Consider the following 17,319-nt stretch of genomic DNA (forward strand, 5'->3'; position numbering starts at 1 on the left):
TAATGATTGTTAGAATATATATTATGAGCATAACATCATGATTGCTATATGTTACTCTCGTTTACAAGATTTTTATAACAACGCATGTTATTGCTTAGAGTTGATATGAGAATAGTAGTAGTAAGTGCTATGGTAGAATATGAGTAGGCGATGTCATAGCTGTTTTCCTCTCATTGTTACATGATGTTTGAACCATGACATATTGCTAGAATATGAAAGCCATTGGCTTATTTTTTTAACTTGGGGTATGATTATGACCACGGCATTGCAATTCTCTGTCTATGATATGTGTCACTGTTATAATAATCTTAATTCCACACATACTCTAAACATGATTGTTTATTTTTGTCCTTTTGGTCTCCAATTTGAATTGTTGCAGCAGACGCAAATGTGCTGGCCTTCATGATTCCAGGACCTGGAATCATACCAGCCGATGGGTGGTGGTTTATCGCTCGTTCAGCTGACGGCGGTCATTTGATGCTCATTCGCACGTACCAAATTGACCAAACCATTACATCAAACCACATGCAGTACAATGCGTGGGGCGTTCGTGACATTGATGGCTATGGCTGCTTCGTGTTCGAGAAAGATCCCAGCTCCGTTGGGCCAGGCGTATTCAACTGGAGGCGGGTTTACAGCCTCGGCAACCACTCCTTGTTCCTCGGGCTCAATTATCAGATCATCCAACCAATCATCGATCATATCACCGATGATGATTACTGTGCTATGCAACTTCCATTCGCGAGGGGGGCTGTGTTTACACATCATACCATGGGTTTCATGAATCACCATATCCAGAGATTCGTCGACACAGCTTGTTGCCAGATAATCTTCAGTGTGTGAAAGGCATCAAGCTTCCATGCGATGGATGGCTTTTGCAAACCCGACATGCGGAGATGTGGTTCATGCCAACAGCAAATATGCACAACTTGATTCGTGCTGATATCTAGACTGAGCCATGTATTCTGCTGCTGTAGCACGACCCTCTTTTGTTGGATATTATGTACTGTTGTTAGTTTGAAGCACTCCTCTGGTTTGAAGGATAGATACCTTCCTGGGATCAAGTGCATCCTAACTCACCTGCGTAGGATGTACTGATAATGATCATGGAGATGCTGTGCAGAAGCCATATATATATATATATATCAGTTAGGCTTCAAGTGCGTACTTGTTAGTTAAACCTATGTATAAATTGTGACACTAAATACGACTAGTAAGTAGTACAGTAGCGGTACTAGTATATGTCGGTCAAATTATTCATCATGTCCACACATTGAATTGACGTGACAACACGCTGCGCGTGAGGTGACACAAGAATCCCGGCGGCGTGTTAGGGTATTCTGGACTTCAGATTTGGAGTACCACTTATTTGTCGAAATCTTTCATCATTCACTTAAAACAGTCGATTGATCATACATTGAGTACCATATAACTGAAATTGCCGATGCAAGTCGAAGAAGGATTGGCCGGTGCTGCCGGCTGGCGTCAAGTTCGATCCCACGGATCAGGAGCTGATCGAGCACCTTGAGGCCAAAGTGAGTGCTGACAGCGCGAGATTTCAGTCTCTCATCGATTTGTTCATACCAACCATCGACAGCGAGCACGGCATATGCTACACCCAACCTGAGAAACTTCCAGGTAAGACACCGATCGGCCGTCTACTTGCACAAACATATTCCTTTGTTTATAGCTCTATTTTTCTTTTTAGACGCAGACCTGGTGAAGCAATTACAATTTGACAGTTAATAAAAAGTTAAACAAGTGACTGCAAAATGCCAAAGATGTTATGAAAATGCCAACTAGGTACACTAAAACCTGTATTCCACAATACTGCAGGTATCACACTGAGTGGCCTAAGGAAGCATTTCTTCCAGTGCAATTCCAGGGCGTTCAAAAGGGGCACGTGGACGTGTCGCAAGATATAGTCGGAGTGCGGCATGCACGCGATGTGGCACAAGACTGGCAATACCTTGCCGGTGATGGTCAACGGCCGGCAGACGGGCAGCAAAAAAGGTTCTGGTGCTGCACACCAACAAGAACTTCGACCAGCAGAGGACCAACTGGGTGATGCACCAGTACCACCTCGGGGACCTGGAGCAAGAGAAGGAACGGGAGCTGGTCCTCTGCAAGATTTTCTACCAGACGAACACTAGGGCCAGGAGTAAAAAGATTATAAGTTAGTTTGGTATTGGTAGTTGTACTACCTTGTCGTCCGCAAGTTGGTATTGTTGTTAACGATCTTTTGGTATGAACTTGCATTTGCTTCCAACCATCATGCTGAGGGTCGACGTGGATATAAAGCTGAATCATTTGTTTCGAAACGAATTTTCAGGCACCTGATTTTTATTTGATGGGTAGCATAAGCACCCGCCGTTCAAATTCCCAGTTCTCCAATTTTTTCGAAACAAGGGCATGCACTTATTATCACGATAAAAAAAATATCCGTGCTGCCTCCCAGTTATCAGTCTGTACTTGCAGAATTCTCTCGTTTATTGAGCACGTATATTGTTTTTTCAGGTCGAGCAAGTTTCAACTGGGCTGTAGACTGCCCAGGGTTGGTTTTGTTTTTAACAGGCCCAGCCCATGACGACAATGGGGCACAAAGATCCAGCATGTATCTACTGGCCTCTGGCCCGCCAGCGTTAGTTATATTTTGTCTTACAACATCCGCAGGCAGTTTTTTTACTGAATCAAACACACAGCCCAGTTCTATTTTCCTCTTGAAACGCATGTCCTACATCCATTTTCTAATCTCTACCTATAGTTTTACTAGTTCATATACACGTATCATTATATTGAAAACACATAAAATTCCCTTTTCATATTTACATCCTTATTTTTGTTGTTTTTTCCCACCCAGCGCTAATTTTTTTACCACTGGTTTTCCCTTAAACCAACTCAATTGTCCCACGTCTTATTTGCTTACAAAAACAAAACGATTTTTTGGCAAATCAATAAGTTCTTAAAAAAATGTTTATCATTTCGGGATTACAACAGTTCGGACTCCACCGAAATATGCAAAATAAGGTTGAACTTTTTGACCGTGGTCCTGGGCAGAAAATGGGCTGTAATAAGTTACTTCAGAATTAGCAAATGGGCTGCAAATTATAAAAAATAGCAAATGGGCTTTATGTTGTCTGTCACAGATTCGGAGGCTGACTTGTGGGCCTACTAAGTTCATGCGTACACAAGGTTTCTCAAAAAAGAAACTTAGTCAACAATCGACTCAACCAGCGTCAGACCGTTAGATGTCAATCTAACGGCAATCGTGCTTCTTCAGTCTCTGATCTTCCTGCCCCAGCCGCCCAAACCAGCGCCGTCGGAACCGCCTGCTCCCGCCTCCCGTGGCCGGCAGTGCTGCCGGGCAGGCGTCACGGCCCCATCATACTCGCATCCCTGGCCTGTCTATCCCTCTACTCACCCACACCTCCTGTTATTTTCCGGTGACGGCAGCCGAACCAGTCAACCCTCGTACTCTCCACCGCGTGGGTAGCCACTGCCGTGTCTTCCCTGGCTCCGTGTCGTTCCCTTCGTAGGCCTCGCCGTCGTCCACCGCCCTGGTGCTCTCAGCGCGGCGTGGTCAACGATGTCCATCCAACGGCCGTAGTGCTTCTTCAACCTCGGGTCTTCTTGCCCCAGCCGCCCAAAGCAGCGCCGGTCGTGCCGCATGCTCCTGCCTCCCGTGGCCGGCTGTGCTGCCGCGGAGGCCTCACCGTCCCCATACTACTCCCACCGCTGGCCAGGCCATCCCTCCACTCACCCACTGTTGGGGAACGGAGCAGAAATTCAAAATTTTCTACGCATCACCAAGATCAATCTATGGAGTTTACTAGCAACGAGAGGGAAGGAGTGCATCTACATACCCTTGTAGATCGCGAGCGGAAGCGTTCAAGAGAACGGGGTTGATGGAGTCGTACTCGTCGTGATCCAAATCACCGATGATCCTAGCGCCGAACGGACGGCACCTCCGCGTTCAACACACGTATGAAGCAGCGACGTCTCCTCCTTCTTGATCCAGCAAGGGGGGAGGAGAGGTTGATGGAGATCCAGCAGCACGACGGCGTGGTGGTGGAAGTAGCGGGATCCCGGCAGGGCTTCGCCAAGCGCAAGCGGGGAGGAAGAGGTGTCACGGGAGGGAGAGGGAGGCGCCAGGGCTTAGGTATTGCTGCCCTCCCTTCCCCCCACTATATATAGGGCCAAGGGAGAGGGGGGCGCAGCCTTGGCCCTTCCTCCAAGGAAGGGTGCGGCCAGGGAGGAGTCCTTCCCCCCCAAGGCACCTCAGAGGTGCCTTCCCCCTTTAGGACTCTCCCTTTTCCTTATCTCTTGGCGCATGGGCCTCTTGGGGCTGGTGCCCTTGGCCCATATAGGCCAAGGCGCACCCCCTACAGCCCATGTGGCCCCCCGGGGCTGGTGGACCCCCTTGGTGGACCCCCGGACCCCTTTCGGCACTCCCGGTACAATACCGATAAAGTGCGAAACTTTTCCGGCGACCAAAATAAGACTTCCCATATATAAATCTTTACCTCCGGACCATTCCGGAACTCCTCGTGACGTCCGGGATCTCATCCGGGACTCTGAACAACTTTCGGGTTACCGCATACTAATATCTCTATAACCCTAGCGTCACCGAACCTTAAGTGTGTAGACCCTACGGGTTCGGGAGACACGCAGACATGACCGAGACGACTCTCCGGTCAATAACCAACAGCGGGATCTGGATACCCATGTTGGCTCCCACATGCTCCTCGATGATCTCATCGGATGAACCACGATGTCGAGGATTCAATCAATCCCGTATACAATTCCCTTTATCTATCGGTATGGTACTTGCCCGAGATTCGATCGTCGGTATCCTGATACCTTGTTCAATCTCGTTACCGGCAAGTCTCTTTACTCGTTCCGTAACACACATCATCCCGTGATCAACTCCTTGGTCACATTGTGCACATTATGATGATGTCCTACCGAGTGGGCCCAGAGATACCTCTCCGTTTACACGGAGTGACAAATCCCAGTCTCGATTCGTGCCAACCCAACAGACACTTTCGGAGATACCTGTAGTGCACCTTTATAGCCACCCAGTTACGTTGTGACGTTTGGTACACCCAAAGCATTCCTACAGTATCCGGGAGTTGCACAATCTCATGGTCTAAGGAACTGATACTTGACATTAGAAAAGCTCTGAGCAAACGAACTACACGATCTTGTGCTAGGCTTAGGATTGGGTCTTGTCCATCACATCATTCTCCTAATGATGTGATCCCGTTATCAACGACATCCAATGTCCATGGTCAGGAAACCGTAACCATCCATTGATCAACGAGCTAGTCAACTAGAGGCTTACTAGGGACATGGTGTTGTCTATGTATCCACACATGTATCTGACTTTCCTATCAATACAATTCTAGCATGGATAATAAACGATTATCGTGAACAAGGAAATATAATAATAACCAATTTATTATTGCCTCTAGGGCATATTTCCAACACCCACTCCCCCTGTTATTCTGCGGCAACGGCAGCCTCACACCGCAGCCGGACCAGTGAACCCTCGTACTCCTCTCCGCGTGGGCATCCACTGCCGCGTCTTCCCAGGCTCCGCGTCGTCCCCTTCCTAGGCCTCGCCGTCGTCCACCGTCGTGGTGCTCTCGGCGCGGCGTGGTCAATGTGGTCAACGACCGACTTATATCGGAAGAGTACTGTACGTGGAGAGGCTGACAGCTGGGTCCACGACAGCCGCAAGGAAGTGCCTCCTTATTACGCGCAAAATAGTTATTACTCCACCTGACAGCAGGGACCCACCGGATGGGCCACCAGTATTTCGCGGAAAAAATGTTTCCCCCCGACTGCTGGGACCCACCGGACGGGCCACCATATTTCATGAAAAAAACATTTGCCCCTGACTGCTGGGACCCACCGGACGGACCACCGTATTTCGCGAAAAAAACGTTCCCCCCGCTGTCAACTCGGACCCACCGGAAGTGCCTCCTTATTACGCACAGAAAAAATGAATACTCCCCCTGCTAGCTGGGACCCACCATGGTGGGAGGCTGACTTGTGGGCCTACTAAGTTGACGGGGGCGGAGGGCTTTGTCAACTTAGTCAATATGAACAATTCTAGCTCCAGTGACCGTACGATGTCCATCCAACGGCCGTCGTGCTTCTTCAATCTCTGCTCTTCCTGCTCCAGCCGCTCAAACAAGCGCCGACGGGACTGCCTGCTCCCTCCTCCCTACGGCCGGCTCTGCTGCCGCGCAGGCCTCACCGCCCCACCGTACTCCCATCGCTGGCCTAGCCATCCCTCTACTCACCCACACCTGCTGTTATTCTCCGGCGACGGCAGACGAACCAGTAAACCCTCGTACAGTCGTACTCCCCTCCGCGTGGGAAACAACTGCCGAGTCTTCCCTGCCTCCGTGTCGTTCCCTTCCTAGGCCTCGCCGTCGTCCACCGCCCTGGTGCTGTCGGCGCGGCCTAGTCAACGTGGTCAACGACCGGCATGCATCTGAAGTGGACTGTATGTGGAGACGCCAACAGCTGGATCCACGGCCGCACGCAAGGAAATGCTTCCTTATTACGCACAAAATAATGATTCCTCAACCTGACATCAGGGACCCACCGAAAGGGCCTCTGTTTTTCGCGAAAAAAAATGTTACCGCCGCTGACAGCTCAGACCCACCAGCTATATCTTCGCACGCAAGGAAGTGCCTCCTTATTACGCACAAAAAAATGAATACTCCCCCTGTTAGCTGGGACCCAGTATAGTGGCAGGCTGACTTGTGGGCCTACTAAGTTGACGGGGACGGAGGGCTTTGTCAACTTAGTCAATATGCACGATTCTAGCTCCAGTGACCGTACGATGTCCATCCAATGGCCGTAGTGCTTCTTCAACCTCTGGTCTTCTTGCTCCAGCCGCCCAAACCAGCGCCGGTCGTGCCTCGTGCTCCTGCCTCCCGTGGCCAGCTGCGATGCGGCGGAGGCCTCACCGCCCCCTACTACTCCCATCGCTGGCCAGGCCATCCCTCTACTCACCCACACCCCCTGTTATTCTGTGGCGACGGCAACCTCACACCGCAGCGAACCAGTGAACCATCGTACTCCTCTACACGTGGGCATCCACTGCCGCGTCTTCCCCGGCTCCGCGTCGTCCCCTTCCTAGGCCTCGCCGTCGTCCACCGCCCTGGTGCTCTCGGCGTGGCGTAGTCAACATGGTCAAGGAACGGCTTCCATCGGACGTGGACTGTATGTGGAGAGGCTGACAGCTGGGTCCACGGCCGCAGGAAGGAAGTGCCTCCTTATTACGTGCAAAATAATTATTCCTCCACCTGACAGCGGGGACCCACCGGACGGGCCACCGTATTTCGCGAAAAAAACGTTTCCCCCTGACTGCTGGGACCCACCAGCTACACCTTCGCACGCAAGGAAGTGCGTCCGGGCAAAAACAAAAACAAAACGATTTGCCCCCCTGACTGCTGGGACCCACCAGCTACATCTTCGCACGCAAGGAAGTGCCTGACAGTCGGGACCCACCTGGTCGAAGTGTACGTAGCGTTGTCATTCTGGTCGCGAATGTGTACATACATATATACTGGTGGATGTAGAGGTGCGCACGTGTCGTAGTAGTGGCGCGTACGTGTCGTAGTAGAGGCACGAACGTAGCATGTACACGTACGTACAGCGGCCAGGGTGCAAGAAAGAAAATACGGCCACGTATGTGTACATACAGGCGGGGTCTCGAACGCCTACTCGCGCATACGTACGGCCAGGGCTCGTGTACATGGCTGGGTCGGAACAAAGAAACAGCGCCGTCGTCGTGTTCATGGGGAGGCAACGGAATGCGTCGTGTTCATGGGGAGGAAACGGAATGCTCGTGTTCATGGGGAGGCAACGGAATGCGTCGTGTTCATCGGGAGGCAACGGAACGCGTGGGAGCCAACCGGCTGGGTCGGAATGGAATGTGTGGTCGTGTTCATCGGGAGGGCTTGGACGGAACTAGCGATGGAAACGAGGCTTGGCGTACCACAGAACGGAGGAAACAGACCTCCTACGGTCGAAACGGGGGTCCTGTTGATCGGGAGGGGTGTGGCGTACCGCAAAACGGAGGAAACGGACCTCCTACGGTCAAAATGGGGGTCATGTTGATCGGGAGGGGTGTGGCGTACCGCAAAACGGAGGAAACGGACCTCCTACGGTCGAAACGGGGGTCCTGTTGATCGGGAGGGGTGTGGCGTACCGCAAAACGGACGAAACGGACCTCCTACGGTCGAAACGGGGGTCCTGTTCATCGGGAGGGGTGTGGCGTACCGCAAAACGGACGAAACGGACCTCCTACGGTCGAAACGGGGGTCCTGTTCATCGGGAGGGGTGTGGCGTACCGCAAAACGGGACTCCACGGGATACTGTTCATCTCCACCGTCGACCTCCTCCAGCCTCCACAGGCTACCGTCAACCTCCTCCAGCCTCCACGGGCTCCTGTTCATCCAGCCTCCACCGCGCGCTACTCCACCGGCTACTGTTCAACCACCCCTCCACCGTCTACTGTTCATCCAGCCCTCCACGCCATGGGGTCCTGTTCAACCACCCCTCTAGGGGCACCCCTCCACCGTCTACTGTTCATCCAGCCCTCCACACCAGGGGGTCCTGTTCATCCAGAGGCAACGCCACCGCTCACTGTTCATCCAACCCCCCCCCCCCCCCCCCCGCAACGCTCACTGTTCATCCAATCGATCGGCTTCAGTTAGCAGCAGTAGCGAAGGAATCGCTCGATCGGGTTCAGTTAACAGCCATCGATCGATCGCTCGGGTTCAGTAACGCGTAGCCTGCAGTGCAATCGCTCGGGTTCAGTTAGAGCCCAACGCCTCGCTTGGGTTCAGTTAGAGCCAACGCCTCGCACACATGCGCGTACGTGTATGAGAGAAACGCGCATCGCTCGGCCCCCGACCTCCCACCGTAACCGGGAACTCCCTGAAATTTTCCTCGCCCTCGCTTCTACCACGGTTTTTCCGTCATGGACGGCCCAAAGAATGTCATGCAGCTGCGTCTCCGGCCCGCCCAGGACGAAAAGCCCATTTTCTGTCATGATTTTTTGTCATAGAAGTAGGAGCCCACCACATCTATGATGATACCGAGTTTTGTCATAGAAGTGTCATATGTATGACAGAAAAAAATTCTTTCGGCCCAAAATGTCACGGATGTGTCTTTTTTTTGTAGTGAATGCTTAAGTCCGTCCGGATCATGTTAGCAATTGCCGCATTTTATTATTATGAAATTTGGCAACTGGATGGCAAAACTGCATTCCTTAATGGATATCTTAAAGAAGAGTTGTATATGATGCAACCAGAAGGTCTTGTCGATCCAAAAGGTGCTAACAAAGTGTGAAAGCTCCAGCGGTCCATTTATGGACTGGTGCAAGCATCTCGGTGTTGGAATATACGCTTTGATAGTGTGATCAAAGCATATGGTTTTATACAGACTTTTGGAGAAGCCTGTATTTACAAGAAAGTGAGTGGGAGCTCTGTAGCATTTCTGATATTATATGTAGATGACATATTGTTGATCGGAAATGATACTGAATTTCTGGATAGCATAAAAGGATACTTGAATAAGAATTTTTCAATGAAGACCTCGGTGAAGCTGCTTATATATTGGGCATCTAGATCTATAGAGATAGATCAAGACGCTTAATTGGACTTTCACAAAGCACATACCTTGATAAAGTTTTGAAGAAGTTCAAAATGGATCAAGCAAAGAAAGGCTTCTTGCCTGTGTTACAAGGTGCGAAGTTGAGTCAGACTCAATGCCCGACCACTGCAGAAGATAGAGAGAAAATGAAAGTCATTCCCTATGCTTCAGCCATAGGTTCAATCATGCATGCAATGATGTGTACCAGACCTGATGTGTGCCATGCTATTAGTTTAGCAGGGAGGTACCAAAGTAATCCAGGAGTGGATCACTGGACAGCGGTCAAGAACATCCTGAAATACCTGAAAAGGACTAAGGATATGTTTCTCGTTTATTGAGGTGGCAAAGAGCTCGTCGTAAATGGTTACGTCGATGCAAGCTTTGACACTGATCCGGATGACTCTAAGTCACAAACCGGATACTTATTTATATTAAATGGAGGAGCTGTAAGTTGGTGCAGTTCCAAGCAGAGCGTCGTGGCGGGATCTACGTGTGAAGCGTACATAGCTGCTTCGGAAGCAGCAAATGAAGGAGTCTAGATGAAGGAGTTCATATCCGATCTAGGTGTCATACCTAGTTCATCGGGTCCAATGAAAATCTTTTGTGACAATACTGGTGCAATTGCCTTGGCAAAGGAATCCAGATTTCACAAGAGAACCAAGCACATCAAGAGACGCTTCAATTCCATCCGTGATCAAGTCAAGGAGGAGACAGAGAGATTTGCAAGATACATACGATCTGAATGTTGCAGACCCGTTGACTAAGCCTCTCTCACGAGCAAAACATGATCAGCACCAAGACTCCATGGGTGTTAGAATCATTACTATGTAATCTAGATTATTGACTCTAGTGCAGGTGGGAGACTGAAGGAAATATGCCCTAGAGGCAATAATAAAGTTGTTATTTATATTTCCTTATATCATGATAAATGTTTATTATTCATGCTAGAATTGTATTAACCGAAAACTTAGTACATGTGTGAATACATAGACAAACAAAGTGTCCCTAGTATGCCTCTACTAGACTAGCTCGTTAATCAAAGATGGTTAAGTTTCCTAACCATAGACATGTGTTGTCATTTGATGAACGGGATCACATCATTAGAGAATGATATGATGGACAAGACCATCAGTTAGCTTAGCACTATGATCGTTTAGTTTATTGCTATTGCTTTCTTCATGACTTATACATGTTCCTATGACTATGAGATTAACAACTCCCGATGAAGGAAATATGCCCTAGAGGCAATAATAAAGCTGTTATTTATATTTCCTTATATCATGATAAATGTTTATTATTCATGCTAGAATTGTATTAATCGGAAACTTAGTACATGTGTGAATACATAGACAAAACAGAGTGTCCCTAGTATGCCTCTACTTGACTAGCTCGTTAATCAAGGATGGTTATGTTTCCTGACCATAGACATGTGTTGTCATTTGATGAAGGGGATCACATCATTAGAGAATGATGTGATGGACAAGACCCATCCATTAGCTTAGCATTATGATCGTTGAGTTTTATTGCTATTGCTTTCTTCATGACTTATACATGTTCCTCAAACTATGAGATTATGCAACTCCCGAATACCGGAGGAACACCTTGTGTGCTATCAAACGTCACAACGTAACTGGGTGATTATAAAGATGCTCTACAGGTGTCTCCGAAGGTGTTTGTTGAGTTGGCATAGATTGAGATTAGCATTTGTCACTCCGTGTATCGGAGAGGTATCTCTGGGCCCTCTCGGTAATGCACATCACTATAAGCCTTGCAAGCAATGTGACTAATGAGTTAGTTACATGATGATGCATTACGGAACGAGTAAAGAGACTTGCCGGTAACGAGATTGAACTAGGTATGATGATACCGACGATCGAATCTCGGGTAATTAACATACCGACGACAAAGGGAACAACGTATGTTGTTATGCGGTTTGACCGATAAAGATCTTCATAGAATATGTCGGAACCAATATGAGCCTCCAGGTTCTGCTATTGGTTATTGACCGGAAGTGAGTCTCGGTCATGTCTACACAGTTCTCGAACCCGTAGGGTCCGCACGCTTAACGTTCGATGATGATCGGTATTATGAGTTTATGTGTTTTGATGTACCGAAGGTAGTTCGGAGTCCCGGATGTGATCACGGACATGACGAGGAGTCTCGAAATGGTCGAGACATGAAGATTGATATATTGGAAGGTTATGTTTGGACACCGGAAAGGTTTCGGATGAGTTCGGGCATATATCGGAGTACCGGTGGGTTACCGGAACCCCCCGGGGGCTAAATGGGCCTACATGGGCTTGGCAGAGAGAGGAGGCGGCCAAGAGGTGGGGGCGCGCCCCCCAAGCCCAGTCCGAATTGGGAAGGGGGTCGGCCCCCCTTTCCTTCCTCTCCTCTTCCCCTTCCTCCCCCTCCTATTAGGACTAGGAAAGGGGGGAAACCTACTCCTAGTAGGAGTAGGAATCCCCCCTTGGGGCGCACCATGAAGGGCCGGCCGGCCCCCTCCTCCCCTCCTTTATATACGGGGGAGGGGTCACCCCATAGACACACAAGTGGACAGTTATCTTAGCCGTGTGTGGTGCCCCCCTCCACAGATTTCCACCTGGGTCATATCGTTGTAGTGCTTAGGCGAAGCCCTGCGTCGGTAACTTCATCATCACCGTCATCACGCCGTCGTGCTGATGGAACTCTCCCTTGGCCTCAGCTGGATCTAGAGTTCGAGGGACGTCACCGAGCTGAACGTGTGCAGATCGCGGAGGTGCCTTGCGTTCGGTACTTGATCGGTTGGATCGCGAAGATGTTCGACTACATCAACCGCGTTACTTAACGCTTCCGCTTTCGTTCTACGAGGGTACGTGGACACACTCTCCCCGCTCGTTGCTATGCATCACCTAGATGGATCTTGCATGTGCGTAGGATTTTTTTTGAAATTACTGCGTTCCCCAACAGTGGCATCCGAGCCAGGTCTATGCGTAGATGTTATTTTCACGAGTAGAACACAAAGAGTTGTGGGCGATAATAGTCATACTGCTTACCAGCATGTCATACTTTGATTCAGCGGTATTGTTGGATGAAGCGGCTCAGACCGACATTACGCGTACGCTTATGTGAGACTGGTTCTACCGATGTGCTTCGCACACAGGTGGCTAGTGGGTGTCTGTTTCTCCAACTTTAGTTGAATCGAGTGTGACTACGCCCGGTCCTTGTTGAAGGTTAAAACAGCAAACTTGACGAAAAATCGTTGTGGTTTTGATGCATAGTTAAGAACGATTCTTGCTAAGCCCATAGCAGCCACGTAAAACTTGCAACAACAAAGTAGAGGACGTCTAACTTGTTTTTGCAGGGATTGCTGTGATGTGATATGGTCAAGACATGATGATATATAATTTGTTGTATGAGATGATCATGTTTTGTAACAGTTATCGGCAACTGGCAGGAGCCATATGGTTGTCGCTTTATTGTATGAAATGCAATCGCCATGTAATTGTTTTACTTTATCACTAAGCGGTAGCGATAGTCGTAGAAGCAATAGTTGGCGAGACGACAACGATGCTTCGATGGAGATCAAGGTGTCAAGCCGGTGACGATGGTGATCATGACGGTGCTTTGAAGATGGAGATCAAAGGCACAAGATGATGATGTCCATATCATATCGCTTATATTGATTGCATGTGATGTTTATCCTTTATGCATCTTATTTTGCTTAGTACGACAGTAGCATTATAAGATGATCTCTCACTAAATTTCAAGGTACAAGTGTTCTCCCTGAGTATGCACCGTTGCTACAGTTCGTCGTGCCGAGACACCACGTGATGATCAGATGTGATAAGCTCTACATTCACATACAACGGGTGCAAGCCAATTTTGCACACGCAGAATACTCGGGTTAAACTTGATGAGCCTAGCATATGCAGATATGGCCTCGGAACACTGAGACCAAAAGGTCGAGCGTGAATCATAGAGTAGATATGATCAACATAGTGATGTTCACCATTCAAAACTACTCCATCTCACGTGATGATCGGACATGGTTTAGTTGATATGGATCACGTGATCACTGAGATGATTAGAGGGATGTCTATCTAAGTGGGAGTTCTTAAGTAATATGATTAATTGAACTTTAATTTATCATGAACTTAGTCCTGATAGTATTTGCATATCTATGTTGTAGATCAATTGCTCGCGTATAGCTTCCCTGTTTTATTTATGATATGTTCCTAGAGAAAACTATGTTGAAAGATGTTAGTAGCAATGATGTGGACTAGCTCCGTGACCTGAGGATTATCCTCATTGCTGCACAGAAGAATTATGTCCTTGATGCACCGCTAGGTGACGGACCTATTGCAAGAGCAGAGGCAGACGTTATGAATGTTTGGCAAGCTCGGTATGATGACTACTTGATAGTTTAGTGCGCCATGCTTTACGGCTTAGAACCGGGACTTCAAAAACATTTTGAACGCCACGGAGCATATAAGATGTTCCAAGAGTTGAAGTTAGTATTTCAAACTCATGCCCGTGTCGAGAGGTATGAGACCTCTGACAGTACTTTGCCTACAAGATGGAGGAGAATAGCTCAACCAGTGAGCATGTGCTCAGATTGTCTGGGTACTACAATTGCTTGAATCAAGTGGGAGTTAATCTTCCAGATAAGATAGTGATTGACAGAGTTCTTTAGTCACTATCACCAAGTTACTGGAACTTAGTGATGAACTATAATATGCAAAGGGATGACGTAAAACGATTCCCGAGCTCTTCGCGATGCTAAAATCGGCAAAGGTATTCATGGATTTACCACGACCTTGGTTGTGACTGTGACTCCATAGATAAAAATAGGAAAATTCTTCTTCGAGACCATTGAAAAAGGGCATTAAACGACAAAGAAATCGTCCATAGATAATAAAACTATCATATGCCTTGGAAAGTGATATGAGGTGCTCGGAAATGGTTGAAGTAATTGAATAGGAATCAAGAAAAGCATCAAGTGTTGATGGTTGACAAGACCACTAGTTTCAAGTAAAAGGGCAAGGGAAAGAAAGGGAACTTCAAGAAGAATGGCAAGCAAGTTGCCACTCCCATGAAGAAGCCCAAAGCTAGACCCAATCCTGAAACTGAGTGCTTCTACTTCAAAGAAATGGTCACTGGAAGCAGAACTGCCCCAAATTCTTGGCGGATAAGAAGGATGGCAAAGTGAACAAAAGTATATATGATATACATGTTATTGATGTGTACTTTACTAGTGTTCATAGTAGCCCCTGGGTATTTGATACTGGTTCGGTTGCTATGATTAGTAACTTGAAACATGAGTTACAAAATGAACAGAGACTAGTTGAGGGCGAGGTGACGATGTGTGTTGGAAGTAATTCCAAGGTTGATAAGATCACCATCGCACACCCCCTTTACCTTCGGGATTAGTGTTGAACCTAAAATAAATGTTATTTGGTGTTTGCGTTGAGTATAATATGATTGGATCATGTTTATTGCAATACGGTTATTCATTTAAGTCAAAGAATAATTGTTATTCTGTTTACATGAATAAAACTTTCTGTGGTCATACACCCAAGGTGAATGGTTTATTGAATCTCGATTGTAGTAATACACATATTCATAATATTGATGCCAAAAGATGCAAAGTTGATAATGACAGTGCAACATACTAGTGGCACTGCCGTTTAGGTCATATTGGTGTAAAGCGCATGAAGAAACTCCATGCGGATGGACTTTTGGAATCACTTGATTATGAGTCATTTTGATACTTGCGAACCATGCCTCATTGGCAAGATGACTAAAACTCCGGAACAATGGAGCAAGCAACAGACTTGTTGGAAATAATACATACTGATGTATGCGGTCCGATGAGTGTTGATGCTCGCGGCGGGTATCGTTATTTTCTAACCTTCACAAATGATTTGAGCAGATATGGGTATATCTACTTGTTGAAACATAAAGTCTGAAACATTTGAAAAGTTCAAAGAATTTCAGAGTGAAGTGGAAAATCATCATAACAAGAAAATAAATTTTCTACGATCTGATCGTGGAGGCGAATATTTGAGTCACGAGTTTGGTCTTCATTTGAAACAATGTGAAATAGTTTCGCAACTCACGCCACCTGGAACACCACAGCGTAATGGTGTGTCCGAACGTCGTAACCGTACTTGATTAGATATGGTGCGATCTATGATGTCTCTTACTGATTTACCACTATTGTTTTGGGGTTATGCATTAGAGACAACTGCATTCACGTTAAATAGGGCACCATCTAATCCATTGAGACGACACCATATGAACTGTGGTTTGGCAAGAAACCTAAGCTATCGTTTCTTAAAGTTTGGGGCTGCGATGCTTATGTGAAAAAGTTTCAACCTGATAAGCTCGAACCCAAATCGGAGAAATGCTTCTTCATAGTATACCCAAAGGAAACTGTTGGGTGCACCTTCTATCACAGATCCGAAGGCAAGATATTCGTTGCTAAGAATGGATCCTTTCTAGAGAAGAAGTTTCTCTTAAAAGAAGTGAGTGGGAGGAAAATAGAACTTGATGAGGTAGTTGTACCTTCTCTCGAGTTGGAGAGTAGTTCATCACAGAAATCAGTTCCAGTGATGCCTACAACAATTAGTGAGGAAAGTTAATGATGATGATCATGAAACTTCAGATCAAGTTACTACCGAACCTCGTAGGCCAACCAGAGTACGTTCCGCACCAGAGTGGTATGGTAATCCTATTCTGGATGTCATGTTACTAGACCATGACGAACCTGCGAACTATGAGGAAGCGATGATGTGCCCAGATTCCACAAAATGGCTTGAGGCCATGAAATCTGAGATAGGATCCATGTATGAGAACAAAGTATGGACTTTGATTGACTTGCCCAATGATCGGTGAGCCATTGAGATTAAATAGATCTTCAAGAGGAACACGGACGCTGATAGTAGTGTTACTATCTACAAAGCTCGAATTGTCGCAAAAGGTTCTCGACAAGTTCAAGGTGTTGACTACGATGAGAGTTTCTCACTCGTATCTATGCTTAAAGTCTGTCCGAATCATGTTAGCAATTGTTGCATTTTATGAAATTTGGCAGATGGATATCAAAACCGCATTCCTTAATGGATTTGTTAAAAGAGAGTTGTATATGATACAACCAGAAGGTTTTGTCGATCCTAAAGGTGCTAACAAAGTGTGCAAGCTCCAGCGATCCATCTATGGACTGGTGCAAGCATCTCGGAGTTGGAATATACGCTTTGATGAGTTGATCAAAGCATATAGTATTATACAGACTTGCGGTGAAGCCTGTATTTACAAGAAAGTGAGTGAGAGCACTACAACATTTCTGATAAGTATATGTGAATGACATATTGTTGATCGGAAATGATGTAGAATTTTATGGAAAGCATAAAGGAGTATTTGAAAGGAGTTTTTCAAAAGAAAGACCTCGGTAAAAGCTACTTACATATTGGGCATCAAGATCTATAGAGATAGATCAAGACGCTTGATAAGTTTTTCAATGAGTACATACCTTGATAAGATTTTGAAGGAGTTCAAAATGGATCAGTCAAAGAAGGAGTTCTTGCCTGAATTGTAAGGTATGAAGTTGAGTAAGACTCAAAATCTGACCACGACAGAAGATAGAGAGAGAATGAAAGT

Source organism: Aegilops tauschii, chromosome 2, assembly GCF_002575655.3.
Source record: "Aegilops tauschii subsp. strangulata cultivar AL8/78 chromosome 2, Aet v6.0, whole genome shotgun sequence".
Taxonomy (NCBI): domain Eukaryota; kingdom Viridiplantae; phylum Streptophyta; class Magnoliopsida; order Poales; family Poaceae; genus Aegilops; species Aegilops tauschii.